Here is a 21,065-nt window from a genome sequence, read left to right as displayed (position 1 = left end):
TCTGCAGCGACAGCAGACAGGAATTCTTACTGGAGCCAGAATGGAATTAGGCCTGGGCTTACATAATAGGGCCCAAGGGGGCTGGTTGATGCCTCTATAGCTGTATATAGCTAATGCTTATTGAACTCTTGCCATGTGCCAGGTACTGTTCTAAGTACTTTATGCCAGAACAACAGTTCTCCCGACAGGCACTATGGTTATTCCCATTTTACAGGTGATAAACCTGGGAAGAGAGGTTCCGTTAGGAAGTCTCTTGAAGACCCACAGTTGTAAGTGACAGAACTGGGATCTGAGTCCAGGTAGTCTGGCTCTGGCTTTCACTGACCACTGTGCTCTGTGACCTCCCTGGAGCCTGTAAAGGTGAGGCTGTGTGAATGTAATTTGTTATGAGTTGGGATGCAAGTTGGGAACAGGATTCGTTCTCCGATCTGCCAAAACCCTGCTGAGAAACGTACCAAGAACAGATCATTCAACTGGGTACCTGGAGCTGTCCAGGCTTAAATCTTTTACATCAGGGGTCCCAAACCCCAGGCCACAGAACCAGTATCACGGACAGTCTGTGGCCTGTCAGGAACCTGGAAGTCAGAGAAGCTTGTCTGAGCTTCCTCTCTTGACTTTGCCTCACCATTCTGGCCTGAGCTCCGCCTCCTCATTCCCACCCCACCCCCACCCCCTTGGTCCCTGGTGCCAAAAAGGTTGGGGATCATTGTTTTACGTGCATGTGTGTGCATACACATACCTCTGTTCATGGGTCTTTTGAAGCATTTCATGAGGCTTAGACAGGCAGGTAAGAAATAGTATAAGAATCACAAATCTGTGTAACTGAATTAAGGAATTTTGAAGACAGGGAGGAAATGGAGTTTCAAATATTTTGTACTTGCTGGAGGGCTCTCACAGATTCATCTTATTTCCATTTACCCTTAAACAATTTTTAGGCTTGCCTATGTCGGCAGAAGATAAAGTCATGGTCCTTAATGTGCATGCCTCCCCTAGGAATGCTCTCCCTGCTCTAGGCGAGGACAGTTGACAGTCACAGAAATGATGCTGGCAGACAGATTCCAACATGTGTTCTGGTCTACACCCTCCTGCCTTTCCTCTCCAGGGAGTGTAGGGCTATGTAAATCAGCCAGGAGGAGGGCTTAGCAATTAAGGAACCTGACACCTACATGATTGCTTCATTCCCAGGGGTCTCCAAACCTTTTTGAGCCAAGGATCTCTGTTCAATCAAAATCCTGCTCAGACACCCAGGATATGAGGCAGCTGAAAATGGAGAAGTTGGGGTGTCCTGGAACTCTGCTGCCTCTCCCACGATGAGACCCTGGGGTAGAGAAAAGCAGTTTGAAAACCCCAACGAGCAGCATTCAGTTCCCCTTTATAAGTCTGAAGACCAACTTGTCCCTCTTTTGTCCTTCATTCTCACCATGTTCTGAGTGCCCGGGATCCACTGGTTACACATAGCTAAAGTGTAGGCAGGGTCAAAAGGCAGTTATAAGGGTCCAGACTTAATAATAATTCTGCTCTATTCTTCCATAAAAAAATGAAGAGTGGTGGTGGTGAAAAGTTACTGAAAGATAGACTAGTTTAGAGGTTGGGAACATGGCTTATGGAGTTGGAATGCCTAGGTTCAAAGCTGTTTTTCTGCTTACTAGCTGTGTGACTTTGGCAAGTTCCTTAGCCTCTCTGTGCCCTACTTTTCTCATTTGTGAAATAGGGACTAAATAATAGCAAACTATCTCATTGGGTGGTTTTGAGACTTAACTGGATTAATATATATGATGTACTTAGAAAATATCCTGTCAGCTGGGAGGGGGGAGGGGGAGAAATGGGGAAATCATTCAGGGATTAAGAAACCTAATTGGTAGGTACAAAGTAGACATGGGGATGTTAAGAATAGTATAGGAAAGGGTGAAGCCAAAGAACTTACATGTGTGACCCATGGACATGAACTAAGGGGGGGTGGGAATGCTGGAGGGAGGGGGTTACTGGGTGGAGTGGAGCAAAGGGAAAAACAATTGGGACAACTAAAACAGCATGATCAAAATATACTTTAAGAAAAAGAAAGAAAAGATCCTGGCACACAGTAAGTACTCAAAATTATTAGCAATCATTATTTAAATAATTTTTCCTTTTGTTTCACAAATGAATTCCAATGTTCACTAAAATGCAAGTGACAGATTTTCTGACATGCAGCTTTTTTTTTTTTTTTTTTTTTTGAGGGGAAGGAAGAGCAAAGCAATACTGAAAGGAAGAGAAAGGGGTATTATGGAGGGCAGAAGAGCCACAGAAAGTAAATTCCACAGTGTGTAGAAGACAATGGCACTACCCCCAACCTGCACTATCTCAGTGCACTCGATACAGAGTCTTGAGCAATTTAAGAAATGGGGCTGTACCTTATATGAACCTAAGGGAGCAAAAAGCCTCATTGGAATTTAATATAACAGTTTTGTTTTATGAACCAGCACTACCTCACCCAACCATTTTATAGCGAGTCGTTTTCTTTTCTTTCTTACTCTTTTGGACACCCTTTCATTATGTGAGATGCTGAGCTATTTCAGGTGCTGCGCTAGGAGAGCGGCACATATTCTGGTTGGAAGACTTCTTGAGGGGTTGGAGAGGGCTGCAGGGCAGAAATGCCAGGTGACTCTGGAAATCAGTAGCCTGCTAAATATAGCAGCTGATCATGTGGTTATTCCGTTGATTTTTTTCTAATCATAGTTTACCAGAGGCCTTAACCTTTAGAATTCTTAACAGCAGAGAGGCTGCAAAAGCTGTTCTCCTGTCCTCTCACAATAAATATCTTTGAAGAGTAATTAAGGCACTGTATTGTTACCTTGGTTTCATAGAACCAAACCTAGAGTGTAACTGCTTGGTGTCCAGAGCCAGGGATCAAGAGATAAACAAACTTCAGTTGAGCTGAAGCAAGGACATGGGAGGCCCAAGAACCTGGAGTCCATGGTGGGGAGCGTCACAGATATAAGGGAGCTGGGTTAGAGAATACCCTCCATGAATTCTCCAATTCTTAAAAAGCTGAGAGCAATCAGAGGTAAGTCCAACAGAAATGTAACTGGATATAGGGTAAGAATCAAAGGAAATATTGGAAATATATAATCATAGGACATATATAATCATGCATAGGGCAATTATAAGACATATGAATACAGGTCATCGTGGGAATCATTATGATGGAGGGAGTGAAAAATAATCTGCAAGGAAAGCGTGATTGTCTAAAGACATATTTCTCTCCTATTTCTCACATTTTGACAGTAGTACTTGGACTGCAGAGTCTGGTGGTCATATGTTTTAGTTTGATGAGGCCATGGTTGGGAGCAAAGATGGGGTGGGACTTGAGCTAAACATATAGTTTTGTTGATACTGACTCTCATGGTGATTTTGGCCTTGGAATTGTAGAAGGAGAGATGTATGGTCAAGTTCATTCAGAGTCAATTATGAACTCCCAGAGGAACGAAGAAAAGGCCAGATATTGTATCTCTATAGAAAGCAGAAAGGATATAAAAAGAGAATAACTCTCTCCCCAAAATTTTGGGGTCACTGGGGAGGAGCAGGATAGTTTGGAAGGAGCTCATACTCTGTGGTTCCTTTGAAAATTCCTAGTTTGCAATTTTTATTTTTTAATTTAGCAAATGTTGATATGCTGGGTACTATTTTGAGTATTGAAGGATGGGGGGTGGGGAAACAAAACTAAATATATACTATGAAAAGATTCTTAACATCAGTAATCATCAGAGAAATAGAAATTAAAACCACAGTGAGATACCACTTCACACCTGCCAGAATGGCTATCATCAATAAATCAACAAACAACAAATGCTGGCAAGGATGTGGAGAAAGGGGAACCCTTGTGCGCTGTTTATAGGAATGCAGGTTGGTGCAGCTACTGTGAAAAACAATATGGAGTTTTCTCAAAAAATTAAAAATGGAACTGCCTTTTGACCCAGCAATTCCACTTCTGGGACTATATTTGAAGAAACCCAAAACACTAATTTGAAAGTATATATGCCTCCACTATGTTCATTGCAGCATTATTAACCATAACAAAACTTTGTAAGCACCACAAGTGCCCATCAGTAAATGAGTGAATAAAAAAGCTGTGGTACATTTACACAATGGAATACTACTCAGCCATAAAAAAGAAGAAAACCTTACCTTTTGTGAGAACATGGATGGACCTGGAGGTATTATGCTAAGTGAAGTAAGTCAATCAGAGAAAGATAAGTACTATGTAATTTTACTTTTATGTGGAATATAATGAACAAAATAAATTAACAAACAAAATAGACTCATAGATACAGTGAATAGACTTGACAGCTGTCAGAGGGGATGCTGAGTTAAAAAGGTGAAGGGATTAAGCAAAATGGTGATTACCAGAAGAAAAGGGGGTGGATAAGGTAGAAGAAGGTAAAAGGGGAATAAATGGTGATAGGAGGAGACTTGGGGTGGTGAACACACAATACATTATACAGATGATGTATTATAGAATTGTTCACCTGAAACATATATAACTTTATTAACCAATGTCACCCCAATCAATTCAATTAAATGTAGATACATTTCCTGACCTTAGTTTAAACCTAATGCGTAATAGGGTAGGTATGTATGTACACAAATAACACAAAGCAGCACTGGGGAACCTGAGGCTTATTTTGAAATTATCCAACTTTATGTACCCAAATTAATGAACTGGAGATGGTTTCCCTTTCAAAATTTTACTGTGGCCACATGGCCCTTGTTGTCATGTTTGCCATGTCTCAGGGCAGAGGACAGGATGACAGAGGGACTACTATGAAACCTCACCTCCTTTTTACAGTGTGGGAAATGCTATTTGGGTCTGGGGGACTTTAATCTTTGTAATAATATGCTCTATTTTTGGCCACGGTGCCTGAAAAAATGAACTTGTCAGCATCTTTATTCTTATCCCTTTGAGGAAGAGAGCTAGAGGAGTGCAGAAGGGCAGTCAGAAGCTGGACTGCCCATTTAGCCCCCTCAGCATTTGTTCCTGAGCAAAAGCAGCTGCTCAGGTAATTAGAGTCTGAGTCCTGATGGAGGTACTCTGTTCAAAGTTCAGTTTCAGGCTGGGATGGAGAACTCTGCATGCCCACTTCCCTTGTTAATAGCTTTGCTGACCTTCTCCAAAGAAAAAGTCATTAGAATGTTGAGTTATGATCTGTTTCTTGTAAAATCACATCAGTCTTTCATTTATAGCCCCGTATTTCAACGAATTCTAATTACCTCTTAGAATATACTTCTCCTAGCCCTTGGAGAATATTTCAACCCCTGATCCAAGCAATCAAGCATACTTCTTGGTTTGAAAGCTGATTGTGACATGATACATAAAAGTCTCAATGAGAGTCCCTTCCCCTTTCTCAAGAGCCACATGCTCCTTATTTTCAGGGTTCTGCAGTGTTCCAAATATCCAGTGTCATTTGTTTTTTTCACCTTGGAAGATGACCTTTTTTTTTTTTTTTTCAATTATACTTTATTTGATTATGCTATTACAGAGGTACCAATTTTCCCCCTTTGCTCCCCTCCACCCAGCACCCTACCCTCCCTCAGGCCATCCCCACACCATTGTTCATGTCCATGGGTCATGCGTATAAGTTTTTTGGCTACTCCATTTCCTATCTTGTACTTTACAACCCCACGACTGTTCTGTAACTACCTATTTGTACTTCTTATCCCCTCACCTCTTCACTCATTTCTCCTCATCCCCCTCCCATCCAGCAACAATGAAAATGTTCTCTATATCCATGATTCTTTCTCTGTTCTTGCTTGCTTAGTCTGTTTTTTAGGTTTAATTGGTGATATACATATATATATTTGCCATCTTATTTTTCATAGTTTTGACCTTTTTAAAAATTTTTAATTTAATTTTTTTATTACAGTTGTCCCATTTTCCCCCATTGCTCCCACCCACCCAGCCCACCCCTTCTCCCACAGTCAATCCCCACCCCGTTGTCCATGTCCATGGGTTATTTATACTAGTTCCTTTACAAAACCCTTCCCCTACTTACCCCCTTTCTGCCCACCCCACCCCCCGATAACTGTTATTCTGTTCCCTGTTCAATTTTGTTCATTTGTTTGTGTTATTCATTAGTCTCCTATATCAGGTGATATTATTTGGTATTTTTCTTTCGTTGCCTGGCTTATTTTGCTATGCATAATTCTCTCTAGTTCCATCCATGTTGTGACAAATGGCAGGAGTTCTTTCTTTCTTTCTGCTGCATAATATTCCATTGTGTAAATGTACCACAGTTTTTTTTCTTTATGAAAATGTTTTTTATTTTTTATTTTTTGATTTTTCAATTACATTGTCCCATTTTTTCCCCATTGCTCACCCCCCAGCCCACCCCCACTCTCACAATCATATCCCTCCCCATTTTCCATGTCCACGAGTCATTTATACATGTTCCTTGACTAAACTCTTCCTTACTTATCCCCGTTCTCTCCCTCCCCCTTCCCCCTATTGACTGTTATTCTGCTCCTTGTCCTATTTAGTTCATTTGTTCATGTTGTTCTTTAGTTTCCTGTATTAGGTGATATCATATGGTATTTTTCTTTCTTTGCTTGGATTATTTCACTGAGCATAATTCTCTCTATTTTCATCCATGTTGTCGCAAATGGCAGGAGTTCCTTCTTTCTCTCTGCTGCATAGTATTCCTGTGTAAATGTATCACAGTTTTTTGATCCACTCATCTACAGATGGGCACTTAGGCTATTTTCAGCACTTAACTATTGTAAACAGTGCAGCTATGAACATAGGGGTGCATAAGTTCTTTTGAATTAGGGTTTTAGGGATTTTTCAGGTATAATCCTAGCAGTGGAATCGCTGGTTCAAAAGACAGTTCCATTTTTAGTTTTTTGAGGTAATTCCATACTGTTTTCCATAGTGGCTGCACTAGTCTGCATTCCCACCAACAGTGCAGTAGGGTTCTCATTTCTCCACATCCTCGCCAGCACTTGTTGTTTGTTGATTTGTTGATGGTGGCCATTCTGACTGGTGTAAAGTGGTATCTCATTGTGGTTTTTATTTGCATCTCTCTGATGGCTAGTGATGTTGAGCATTCTTTCATATGTCTATGGATCCTCTGTATATCATCCTTGGAGAAGTGTCTGTTCAGGTTCTTTGCTCATTTTTTAATTGGTCTGTCTGTCTTTTTGGTGTTGAGATGTGTAAGTTCGTTATATTTTTGAGATCAATCCCTTATCTGAGGTATCATTGGCAAATATGTATTCCCATATGGTTGGTTCCCTTTTCATCTTGCTGATGTTTTCTTTTGCTGAGAAGAAACTCTTTAGTTTGATGTAGTCCCATTTGTTTATATTTTCCTTGCCTAAGGAGATGTATTGGTGAAAATATTGCCAGGTGGGGTATCTGAAATTTTCCTGCCAATGTTTTCCTCTAGGACTTTTATGATGTCACATCTTACACTTAAGTCTTGGATCCATCTTGAGTTTATTCTGGTGTGTGGTGTAAGTTGGTGCTCTAGTTTAATTTTTTTTGCATGTCCCTGTCCAGTTCTCCCAGCACCATTTGTTGAAGGGGCCCTTTTCACTCCATTTTATGTTCCTTCCCCCTTTGTCAAATATTAGTTGACCATATAGACCTGGGTTTATTTCTCGACTCACTATTCTGTTCCATTTATCTATATGTCTGTTCTTATGCCAGTACCAGACTGTTTTGATCACAGTGGCTTTGTACTATAGTTTGATATCTGGTATTGTGCTACCTACTCCTGTGTTCTTCTGTCTCAAGATTACTTTGGCTATTCAGGGTCTTTTTTGGTTCCATATAAATTTTTGAAGTATTTGTTCTAGGTCTTTGAAATATGTCATTGTTATTTTAATAGGGATTGCATTGAATCTATAAATTGCTTTGGGTAGAATGAACATTTTAATGATGTTGATTCTTCCCATCCTTGAACATGTTATTTGCTTCCATTTATTTGTATCTTCCTTAATTTCTTTCTTCAGTGTTATGTAGTTTTCAGAGTACAGGTCTTTTACTTCCTTGGTTAAGTTTATTCCTAGGTACTTTATTTTTCTTGTTGCTATGGTAAATGAGATTTTTCTTTTAGTTTCTATCTCTGAAATTTTATTGTTGGTTTACAGAAATGCCTTCGATTTCTGAATATTGACTTTGTACCCTGCTTTAGCCAAATTCACTTATTAGGTGGAAAAGTTTTTTCATGAAGTCTTTAGGGTTTTCTATGTACATTATCATGTCATCTGCAAATAATGACAGTTTTACTTCCTCTTTTCCAATTTGGATGTCTTTTATTTCTCTTTCTTGTCTGATTGCTGTGGATAGAACTTCCAAGACTATGTTAAATAGGAGTGGAGAGAGTGGACATCCTTGTCTTGTTCCTGATCTCAGGGGGAATGCTTTCAGTTTTTGTCCATTGAGTATGATGTTGGCTTCAGGTTTCTCATATATAGCCTTAATTATGTTAAGGTATGCTCCCTCTATTCTCATTTTGCTGAGAGTTTTCATCATAAATGGGTGCTGTACTCTATCAAATGCTTTTTCAGCATCTATTGATATGATCATGTGATTTTTGTCTTTCATTTTGTTTAGGTGGTGTATTACATTTATTGATTTGCAAATATTAAACCGTCCTTGAATCCCTGGGATGAATCCCGCTTGATCGTGGTGTATGACCTTTTTAAAGTGTTGCTGGATCCTGTTTGCCAATATTTTGTTGAGGATTTTATCATCTATGTTCATCAGTGATATTGGCCTGTAGTTTTCTTTCTTTGTTGTGTCTTGACCTGGTTTTGGGATTAGGGTAATACTGGCTTCATAGAAAGAGTTTGAGATTTTTCCCTCTTCTTGGATTTTTTGGAATAGTTTGAGAAGGGTAGGAGTTAGTTCTTCCCTAAATGTTTTGTAAAATTCGCCCGTGAAGCCATCCAGTCCATGACTTTTCTGTGCCAGGAGATTTTTGATTACTGTTTCAATTTCCTTCTTTGTTATTGGTCTGTTGAGACTTTCTACTTCTTCTTGATTCAGTTTTTGGAAGGTTATATGTTTCTAGAAATTTGTCCATTTCTTCTAGGTTGTCAAATTTCTTGCCATACAGTTGTTTGTAGTAATTTATTAGAATCCTTTGTATTTCTGTGATATCAGGCGTGATTTCTCCTCTTTCGTTTCTGATTTTGTTTATTTGGGTCTTCTCTCTTTTTTTCTTGATGAGCCTGGCTAGTGGCTTGCCTATTTTGTCTATCTTTTCAAAGAACCAGCTCCTACCTTTGTTGATCTTTTGAATTGTTTGTTTAGTCTCTATGTCACTTAATTCTCCTCTGATCTTGATGATTTCCTTCCTTCTATTCGCCCTGTGCTTTGTTTGTTGTTGTTGTTCTAGTTCTTGTAGCTGTAGGATTAGATTTTTTATTTGAGATTCTTCTATCCTTTTCTGTTATGCCTGTATTGCTATGAATTTCCCTCTTAGGACTGCTTTTGCTGTGTCCCATAGGTTTTGGGCTTTTGTGTGTTCATTATCATTAGTTTCCAGAAACTTTTTGATTTCTTCCTTAATGTCATTGTTAACCCATTCATTATGTAATATGTTATCCAGTCTCCATGAGTTTGGATGTCTTTGATTTTTTTTCTGAGGTTGATTTCTAGTTTCAAGGCATTGTGGTCTGAGAAGATGCTTGATATAATTTCAGTTTTCTTGAATTTGTTGAGGTTTGTTTTGTGTCCCTTCATGTGGTCTATCTTTGAAAATGTCCCATGTGCATTTGAAAAGAATGTATATTTTGCTTTTTTGGGATGGAAAATTTTATATGTATCAGTTAAGTCCATGTGGTTTAGTGTGTTGTTCAGTGCCTCCATATCATTGGTGTTTCTTTGCTTCAAAGATCTGTCTATTGTTGATAATGGAGTGTTAAAGTCCCCTACTATGAATGTGTTGCTTTTAATATCCTTCTTGTAGTCTTCTAGTATTTTTCTTATATATTTGGGTGCTCCTATGTTGGGTGCATATATGTTTACCAGGGTTATATCTTCTTGATGGATTGTTCCCTTAAGTATTATGAAATGTCCTTCTTTGTCTCTTTTTATGGCCCTTGCTTTGAAATCCATTTTGTCTGATATGAGTATTGCTACCCCAGCTTTTTTCTTTCATGTTCGTTTGCTTGGAATACTTTTTTCCATCCCTTCACTTTCAGTCTGTGTAAGTTTTTTGTTTTGCGGTGTGTTTCTTTTAGACAGCAAATATGTGGGTCCTGTTTTCGTATCCATTTCCCTACCCTATGTCTTTTATTTGGAGCATTTAAATCCATTTACATTTAAGGTTATTATTGACATGTATTTATTCATTTCTTTTTGTACCTGTGTTCCTTCCCCTCTTTTTTTTTTCCCCCCTTCTCTTTCTTAGATCATTCCTTTTAGCATCTCTTGCAGTGCTGGTTTGGTGTAGATGTATTCTTTTGGTCTTCCTTTGTCTGAGAAATTCCTTATTTCACCTTCCATTTTGAAGGAGAGACTTGTTGGGTAGAGTAGTCTTGGTTGTAGGCCTTTTTTTTTCATTGTTTGAAATATTTTTGACCATTCCCTTCTGGCTTTTAGTGTTTCTGTTAAGAAATTGGTCGATAGCCTTATTGGAGTTCCCTTGTATGTTATTTGCTCTTTTTCTCTTGCTGCTTTTAGGATTCTCACTTTGTCTTTGAATGCTGCCATTTTAATTATGATGTACCTTGGAGTGGGCCTTTTGGGGTTCCTCTTCATTGGGACTATCTGTGCTTCCTGGAGTTGTATGACTTTTTCTCTCATCAGGTTAGGAAAAATTTCTGTCATTACTTTTCCTATCAGGTTTTCTATACCTTGCTCGTTCTCTTCTCCTTCTTGTATCCTTATGATTCTAATGTTGTTTAGTCTCACGTTGTCCTGCACTTCTCTTAAGCCCTCTTCATACTTTTTAAATCTTTATTCATTTTGTTGTTTTATCTGGGAATTTTTTTCTACATTGTCCTCTAACTCACCGATCTGATCTTCTGCTTCATTTAGCCTGCTTATCATTGATTCTACTGTGTTCTTCAGTTCAGAAATTGTATTTTTCATTTCTTCCTTGTTCTTATTAATAGTTTCTATGTCCTTTTTCATGCTGGTGTAGTTCTCTGTAAGTTCCCTGTAGCTTCCCTGCAATTCTTTGTAGTCTCCTTGGAGTTGCTTGTAATTTCCTTGGAGTTTTTCATAGTTTTCTTTGAGATTGTCAAGTACATTTAGCTTCTTTATCATCATTATTTTGAATTCCATGTCTGGTAGTTGGCTTATGTCTATTCCATCTACCTCTCTTTCTGGGGATTCCTCTTTTTCTTTCATTGGGAGGTTGTTCTGTGTCTTCCCATGTTGGATTCTTCTTGTTTGTTTTTGTTTATTAGATTTGTCTGCTTTGATTTTCTGCCTTTGTGGAATGAGATTCATTATAGGAGACCCGGGGAGTTCAATGGTGCAGTCTCTTTGATCTCCTGAGCCTGATGCTCTTGGGATACCCTTTATGCCATTTGTTTATGCTGTCTGGTTATATTTCAATTACTCTTTGGTGGAACCTTCCCTCTGGCCAGGTGATTGAGAGTTACTCTGCCCACCTTGTCTTGAGTTCTTTTGTGGAGATGCTGTTAAAACATAAACACACAACCCAGGCAAGAGATCCACACCCTCAAAAATATTCCCCACCCACTATTTCACTATCAGCAGCAAATGAGCCAGTGTTAATATAAATGTAGAGAGGTTAAGACTATTACACTATAGGAGAAACAGATGAGAGTTGTTTTAAATGAAAAAAAAAAGATGGTTTTTGAGAGGGAAGATGATAGAATAATAATATAGCAAGTAGGGTCAAGGCTATGCAAGACAGTAAGTAATATTTACATTGTATGTTAAAAAACAGGGAAGAATACAGAATAAAGTGAGAAAGAGGAAGTGTATAGTATTAGGTTTAAATAGCAGTTATATGCTATATATTTAGTGTGAAAGGGAGGCTAAACAGAACAGACAAACAAACAAAAATTAAAGAAGAAAAATAGGAGGGAGAGAAAGTAGGAAATAGATTAAAGAAAGAGTTTTTCCCCAGTACAAACTTTGGGCACTGTCTTCTTTTTCTGGATCCACCCCTGGTCAAAATTCCATGGGTTTCAAATATTCTTTTCCAGCTGGCTCTCTGTGAGATCTAGCTGGATACTATTGCTGCTATTCTCTCACTCGTGGGTCTCTGCTGTGAGCTGCACTGAGTTGAGTCCCCCCCACTGATCCTGTGGCACCCTCCAGTACTTCTCAGGCTTGTCTAGCAATGCTACTCTATGCATGCCCATGGTCCCTGCCCAGTCTCACATCCTGTTTCCGCTCCTCCTACAAAAAATTCCCCATGTTTTCTCCAAGCTGCAGCACTGGCCTGTGTCCCTGCATGGCAGAGGCTTGTTGCATACCTGCGTGTACTGTGTTGCCTGCCTGTGGTCCCTACAGAGTCTGGGGTTCCACCGAAGCTTTCCTGTATGGGCCCCTCTCCATGGCTCAGTTCTGCATTTTTGTTTGGTGGAGCCTTGGTGGAAGCACGCACGCATGTGGACACAATGTAGCCTGCCCAGGGACCCCACCAAGTCTAGGGTTTTGCTGCAGCTTTCCCACATGGGCCACTCTCTGTGGCTCAGTTCTGTGTTTTTGTTTAGTGGAGTCTTGATGCGAGTACCTTGGGCACAAAGTTGCCAGCCCAGGGTGTCCCCACCAAGACTCAGTTTATACAGTTTCTCACAGACTGGGCTGTTCTCTGTCTTCCCATTCCTTTGGCTGCTTCAACCAAACCTTCTTGCTGATTCCCTCTGGGACTTTGATGGTCAGGATGCCTATGGTAGGGTGAAATTTCCAAGCAGATCCTGGCTAATGAGTCGGTCAGCAGCTGCCCCTTTTGGGTGCGGTTTGGCAGATGTGCCAAGCTCGGAGCCCTGTGACTCCGCTTGGAGAGTGCAGACTGAGCTTTCTGCCCTCTTTCACGCTGCTCCCACACTCCCATCCCTATTCACCCTTCCTGAAATTCGCACTCACTCACTGTACTCTGTGTTTGTACTCCAAGTCCTTCTGCGATGGGAGCAAGCAGACGACACTGCTACCTACTCCGCCACCATCTTTTTTCCCTTGGAAGATGACCTTTCATGGAGGATGCTGAATGTCAGAAAGTTAATGAGGAAGAACAAAAAATTCTTGTGTCTTTTGCAATCATTTTCTGCATCTCCCCAGAGAAGTTCTCTTCTTCCTTCTCATTACGGAACATCATTTGAAGACCGGCCATCTTCTTCTACATCTGGAGAAAGTCCCCTTTGGCTTATGAGTCAAGAGCCTTTTGGTACATCTTGAATCCATTGGAACTGGCTGTGTCCAATGAATTTTATCCCTCGCCTACTTCTTTTATATATTAGCCTCTATCATTTCAGACAATTCAAGTGACTCAGAGATTTTCATAGGTCTCAGTTACTTTTATGTTCTGAATGGGACTAAAATCTCCCCCGATGTTGAGAGGAAACATTTTTGTAGACTTTCTAAATCTTCCTAATACCGAGAAGAATTTTTTAAAAAGCACTTATTTTATCTCTATTTCTAATCACTTTTCCCTTCTAACAGGACTGAAACACCATGAGAAATGGCACTGTTATGACAAAGACTCATTTGCCCATAACAAACACTGAGTACAGAAGCAAATTTTAAAAAAAGAAACAAACAAACAAAAAAACCCCAACCTCATGCTTAGAGACCATTAGGAATGATTTGATGTTTATTGAACAACAGATGGTGATTAAAAGCATGAAAGCTAGATTGCCTTGCTAGAAACAAAGGGTAGTTCTACTGAGGAAGTCTAACATTTTGATTAAAATACCTCTCAATGTCAATTAAATCATATGAAGATAAGACTGAAAATGGTTTCTAGCTGCTCTATAATCAATAGTGCAGTTAAAATCCTCACCAAGAAGCACCCAAGTTTTTAGTTTGACAGTTTGCTAAAAGATTAGCCAAAGCTTCAGGAAACCTTTTCCTTCAGTATAGGGTTCAAAAGGTAAACATTTAACCAGGAGTGCTTCATGTGTATTAAACAGATTTATTTCAACGATGAGAAAGAAACCTCACTGCCTTTGCTTTGTTTCAGATCTCACCCACTTTTCTGTATGGGTTAGGCATTAGTGAGGGGTGGAAAATAACCCCATTATTTTCACTGCAAGGATCTTGATTTAATGATGGTTATATATTTTTGGAAAGCAGCAAGTTGGAGTAGAGAGAGAAGTGGATTGATAGTGAGGCAGATCTTAGTTTGAATTGTAACCCAGTCATGTTGGGCAAGTATTATTAATGATCAGAGTCTGTTTTCTCATTTATAGAGTTGTCATCACAATATCACCTTTTCTGGATGGCCTGGTGTATTCTAGGGTCTCAGTGAATAAGGGCCCTTATCTTTAGCCAGCTATTGGCAGAACCTCATGATATATAATTGATTGTAGTAGATTTTACTAAAACTATGTTTCTTAGAATACCAGTTCTGCTACATATTCAGTGCCAAAAAGTTACTGGGCATTATGGGTTGAATTGTGTCCCCCTAAAATGAATATTTTGACGTCCTAATCTATGGTACCTCAGAATGTGACTTTGGAAATAAGATTGTTGCAGACGTAATTAGTCCAGTTAAGATGAGGTCATGCTATAGTAGGGTGAGCCTTAATCCTGTATGACTAGTGTTCTTACAAAAGGCAGAAACATGGAGACTTACCTCCACACAGGTAGAACGCTGTGTGAACATAGAGGCAGAGATTAGGGTGAATCTGTGAGCTGAGGGATGCCAAAGATTCCTGAAACCACCTGAAGCTAGGGGAGAGGCTTGGAACAGATTCTCCCTCACAGCTGTCAGAAGGAACCAACCCTGCTGACAACTTGGTGTTGAACTTCTACCTCTAAAATTCTGAGACAATACATTTCTGTTGATTAAGCCACTCTATGATACTTTGCTATAACAGCCCTAGAAAACTAATATACTATGTCAAATACATTTGGTAAACATTGGTACAGCATCCTGCTTTTGTAGGCTCATAAAGCAGTTTAGCAAAGTCAAGTCTCTGAGAAATTATACTACTAAAATTTATCTCTAAACTATCATATTTTTCCCAATGTTTCCCAAACATTAGTCTATGGAAGACTTCCCTCCCTCCCCTGCATAAAACCCTATTTCCATACTTTGAAACTACTTTGGGAAAGAACGCTTTGAAATGTTTTTTTAACCCGACCTCCTAACTTCTCTCACCCCCAGAGCTTTCACTTCAGTTTTGCTACCTCACCAATAACAACTGGGCACTTAACCATGTGCTTTGTAGCACTGCAGGATGACAGCAGCCCTTTAGCCACCACTGCACTCCTAGATGGCTTTCCCTGGTGATCATACCCCTTTGCTCCATGTGTGCTCTTGGGTGTCAGGTGTTGCTTGAGAAAGTAATGAAAGTCAGTCTGATGATGAGTATGGTCGTACATTTCAAGCTGAGTCTTCACTGCTGCCCAGCAAGCCATATTTTCTTGTACTGTTTCTCCATGCCTTCCTTCATGTGCACTCATTCATCATCGAATGAGTGGCCCACTATGAGCCAATTCCTGTGCTTTTCACTGGGTAGGTAGATGAGTAGGGACAGGCACTCAAATACTGACAGTCTAGCAGATACTAATACTATGGAAAAAAAATTCACTGAAGAACTATCTTATTAAGCAGAAAAGGTAATAGTGAGTAACAGTTTGCTAGCCACAGGTGGGAGAGTATATTTCAGGCAGAAGGAATAGCAGATGTATTCAGAAAGTTTAAAGCTCTGCTAAGATGTTAGGTTACTAGTTGAGGGGGAATAAGATGTAAATCTGTGAAGGAGACAGGGATAAAAATATTATATGCTCAGGCATTTGTAGTTTCTCTTGTAGGGAAGGGGAAGCCATTGATGCTTGTTTATAGTGATCAGGTTTTCATTTAAGGAAGGTAACTATGGGATTATAAGTTATTTTAATTTTATTTTTTGTTCTATTTTGGTATTTTCAAAGTTTTCTCCCTGCTTTAGTTTTGAAAATATTAGATATATAAATATATTTTTATTAAAAGGATTTAAAAATTCAGACATATACAGAGAATATCCTGGCTTTCTCACTACTCTCCCTACTTATGTACAATTCTTCCCAATAAGTTTGGTTTATTTCTTAGTCCCTCATTTATCTTCCTATGCATTTGTATGTACGATACAAGCACACACACATACATATATACATACAAACATACACATAAACATATATACACGTGTCTCAAGATTTTTAGTTAAAAAACATAAATACAACCATGCTATGCATATGTTCAGTGACAAAAATTTTTCTTATTTTCCTTATCCTGGAACTCTTTCCACATATGGGTTCATCTCATTTTTTATAGTGGTTTCAGAGTATTTATTTCATTGAATAGATGTAATTTAATTTTAACCATGCCTTCATTGACAGAACTTGCTATTATAATAAAGTAGTACTTCAACGGTATTTGGTACATAAATTTTGTGCACACATGTAAGTATTTCTTTAATATTCTTAGAATTATTGGATCAAACAATATACCATTTAAATTTTTGAAAAATGTTGTTAAAAATAACTTCCAAAATGGCCTCAGTACTGCCTTCTTCTACTATGTTTTACAGTGGATAAAATTATCAATATTTTGAATTTCTTCCAATTTTGGGGGCGGAGTAAAAAATTTTATTTAAAAATATTCTTTTTTATTATTGCTAATGAGGCTAAGAATCTTTTAATATGTTTATTACCTGTTTATATTTATTAATCTATAAATTGCCAGTTTTTATTTTTTGTCCATTTTTAAATTTGGGACTCATCTTTATCTAATTAATTTATAGAAGCTTTTTATATAATTTAGGCATTAGTTATTTGTCATTTTAATATTTAAAAATTTCTTTCAATCTGACACTCATCTTTTAACTTTATTTTGACTTGTTAAAGAAGACTTAAAATTTATATAAAGAAAGAGCTGATCATTTATTTGTCTATCTTTCCAGTGTTGAATTTTGAATATGAAAGATTTTTTTACACTAGACTAATTTTAAAATTTCCAGACTGTAAAAATTTATTTTTGTGCACACTGTGACAGTGAGGTCTAAGTTGATTATTTTTTTTCAGAAAGGCCAACCAATATCCCAACACCATTTACTGAATAATAAAATACTATTTTAACCAGAAATAAAAAATCATTAAAAAAATATTTACTTGGTGTCATTGTATAATTTGGATTGGAAAGGACTGGGCAGAATAATGAGATAAAAAGGAATGCAGCCTTACTTGTTAAAATACAAGCCACAGTTCCCAAGGTTTGTTACTAGAAAAATCTTTTTCAGGTAAAGTGGTCTAATAGATTAAACCAAGGAACTGGTTTTGGCATAGAGGTGACAGAGAAGAATGCATTAAATTGAGAGATCTTTAGGAATGGGATAGATAGGGATTTGTAACTGACTAACTGAAGGAGGGGGAAGGATCTTGTGTGGCCTAAGTATCCAACAAACTTGGTAACATTAAGTACCAAGTAATTTCTTGGACAAGAGACTAGACTAAACACAATAAAATATGATTCCCAAACAAAATTAATAAAAATGCTGGATAAAACATTAAAAAATTTAAAAAGACATATCTAAAAACAAGAAAGAGACTTTCTTTTTTTTTTTTTTTTAATTTTTTTATTTTGGTTTTTCAATTACAGTTGTCTCCTTTTCCCCCAATTTCTCTCCCCCACCCAACCCACCCCCTCTCCCGCAATCATATCCCTCCCCGTTGTCCATGTCCATGAGTCTTTCATACAGGCTCTTTAATTAAACCCTTCCCTTACTTATCCCCCTTCTCTCCCTCTCCCCTCCCCCCTATTGACTGCTATTCTGCTCTTTGTTCTATTTAGTTCCTTTGTTTGTGTTGTTCTTTAGTTTCCTGTATTAGGTGATATCATATGGTATTTTTCTTTCTTTGCCTGGCTTATTTCACTAAGGATAATTCTGTCTAGTTCCATCCATGTTGTTGCAAATGGCAGGAGTTCCTTCTTTCTTTCTGCTACATAGTATTCCATTGTGTAAATGTACCACAGTTTTTTGATCCACTCATCTACAGATGGGCACTTAGGTTGTTTCCAGCACTTAGCTATTGTAAACAGTGCTGCAATGAACATAGGAGTGCATAAGTTCTTTTGAATTGGGGTTTCAAGATTCTTCGGGTATAATCCTAGTAGTGGAGTCGCTGGTTCAAAAGGCAGTTCCATTTTTAATCTTTTGAGGTATTTCCATACTGTTCTCCATAGTGGCTGCACCAGTCTGCATTCCCACCAACAGTGCAGTAGGGTTCCCGTTTCTCCACATCCTCGCCAGCACTTGTTGCTTGTTGATTTGTTGATGATGGCCATTCTGACTGGTGTAAAATGGTATCTCATTGTGGTTTTTATTTGCATCTCCCTGATGGCTAATGATGTTGAGCATTTTTTCATGTGTCTATGGACCTTCTGTATGTCCTCTTCGGAGAAGTGTTTGTTCAGGTCCCTTGCCCATTTTTTAATTGGGTTGTTTGTTTTCTTGATGTTGAGTTGTATCAGCTCTTTATATATTTTGGAAATCAGTCCCCTGTCTGTGATGTCATTGGCAAATATGTTTTCCCATATGGTTGGTTTCCTTTTCATCTTGCTGATGTTTTCTTTTGCTGAGCAGAAACTCTTCAGTTTGATGTAATCCCATTTATTTATTTTTTCCTTTATTTCTCTTGCTTTAGGAGATGTGAAGAGATTGTTACGTGAGATATCTGATATTTTCTTGCCTATGTTTTCCTCTAGGACTTTTATGGTGTCACGGCTTACATTTAAGTCTTTGATCCATCTTGAGTTTATTCTCGTGTGTGGTGTAAGTTGGTGGTCTAGTTTCATTTTTTTGCAGGTCCCTATCCAGTTCTCCCAGCACCATTTGTTAAAGAGGCTCTTCTCACTCCATTTTATGTTCCTTCCTCCTTTATCAAAGATTAGTTGACCATAGAGGCCTGGGTTTATTTCTGGACTCTCTATTCTGTTCCACTGATCTATATGTCTGTTCTTATGCCAGTACCATACTGTTTTGATTACAGTGGCTTTGTAGTATTGTTTGATATCTGGTGTTGTGATTCCTCCTGCTGTGTTCTTCTGTCTCAAGATTGCTTTTGCTATTCGGGGTCTTTTTTGGTTCCATATGAATTTATGGAGTATTTGTTCTAGGTCTGTGAAATATGTCATTGGTATTTTAATAGGGATTGCATTGAATTTGTAAATTGCTTTGGGTAGTATGGCCATTTTGATGATGTTGATTCTTCCCATCCAAGAACATGGTATTTGCTTCCATTTATTTGTTTCTTCCTTAATTTCTTTCTTCAATGTTATGTAATTTTCAGAGTACAGGTCTTTTATCTCTTTGGTTAAGTTTACTCCTAGGTACTTTATTTTTCTTGTTGCTATAGTAAATGGTATTTTCTTTTTTGTCTCTGTCTCTGATATTTTATTGTTGGTGTACAGAAATGCCTTAGATTTCTGTATATTTATTTTGTACCCTGCGATTTTGCCAAATTCACTTATTATATTGAGCAGTCTTTTAGTGGAGTTTATATGATTTTCTAGGTATACTATCATGTCATCTGCATATAATGAAAGTTTCACTTCCTCTTTCCCAATTTGGATGCCTTTTATTTCTTTTTCTTGTCTGATTGCTGTGGCTAGGACTTCCAACACTATGTTGAAAAGGAGTGGAAAGAGTGGACAACCTTGTCTAGTTCCTGAGTTCAGGGGGAATGCTTTCAGTTTTTGTCCATTGAGTATGATGTTGGCCTCAGGCTTCTCATACATAGCCTTTATTATGTTAAGATATGCTCCCTTTATTCCCATTTTGCTGAGTGTTTTCATCATAAATGGGTGTTGTACTTTATCAAATGCTTTTTCTGCATCTATTGATATGATCATGTGATTTTTGTCTTTCATTCTGTTTAGGTGATGTATTATATTTATTGATTTGCGAATATTAAACCATCCTTGCATCCCTGGAATGAAGCCCACTTGATCATGATGTATGATCTTTTTGATGTATTGCTGGATCCTGTTTGCCAATATTTTATTGAGGATTTTAGCATCGATGTTCATCAGTGATATTGGCCTGTAGTTTTCTTTCTTTGTTGTGTCTTGACCTGGTTTGGGGATTAGGATAATACTGGCTTCATAGAAAGAGTTTGGGATTTTCCCCTCTTCTTGGATTTTTTGGAACAGTTTGAGGAGGATAGGAGTTAGTTCTTCCCTGAATGTTTTGTAGAATTTGCCTGTGAAGCCATCCGGTCCAGGGCTTTTGTGTGCCGGGAGATTTTGGATTACTGTTTCAATTTCCTTTTTTGTTATTGGTTTGTTGAGACTTTCCACTTCTTCTTGATTCAGATTTGGAAGGTTGTATGTTTCTAGAAATTTGTCCATTTCTTCTGGATTGTCAAATTTCTTGTCATACAGTTGTCTGAAGTAATTTCTTACTATCATTTGTATTTCTGAGGTATCAGTCGTGATTTCTCCTCTTTCATTTCTGATTTTGTTTATTTGTGTCTTCTCTCTTTTTTTCTTGATTAGACTGGCTAGGGGCTTGTCGATTTTGTTGATTTTTTCGAAGAACCAGCTCCTAGTTTTGTTGATCTTTTGGATTGTTTGTTTAGTCTCTATGTCATTTAGTTCTGCTCTGATCTTGATGATTTCATTCCTTCTTCTTGCCCTAGGCTTTGTTTGTTGTTGTTGTTCTAGTTCTTGTAGCATTGTGGTTAGGTTTTTTATTTGAGATTCTTCTATCCTTTTCAGATATGCCTGTATTGCTATAAACTTCCATCTCAGGACTGCTTTTGCTGTGTCCCACAGGTTTTGGGTTGTTGTGTGCTCATTATCATTAGTTTCTAGAAATTTCTTGATTTCTTCTTTGATGTCATTGTTGACCCATTCATTATTTAATAGCATGTTATTCAATCTCCATGAGTTTGG

The sequence above is a fragment of the Furipterus horrens genome, unplaced genomic scaffold (assembly GCF_987537825.1).
Source record: "Furipterus horrens unplaced genomic scaffold, mFurHor1.1.pri manual_scaffold_12, whole genome shotgun sequence".
NCBI lineage: Eukaryota > Metazoa > Chordata > Mammalia > Chiroptera > Furipteridae > Furipterus > Furipterus horrens.
Note: the sequence above shows the minus strand (reverse complement) of the source record.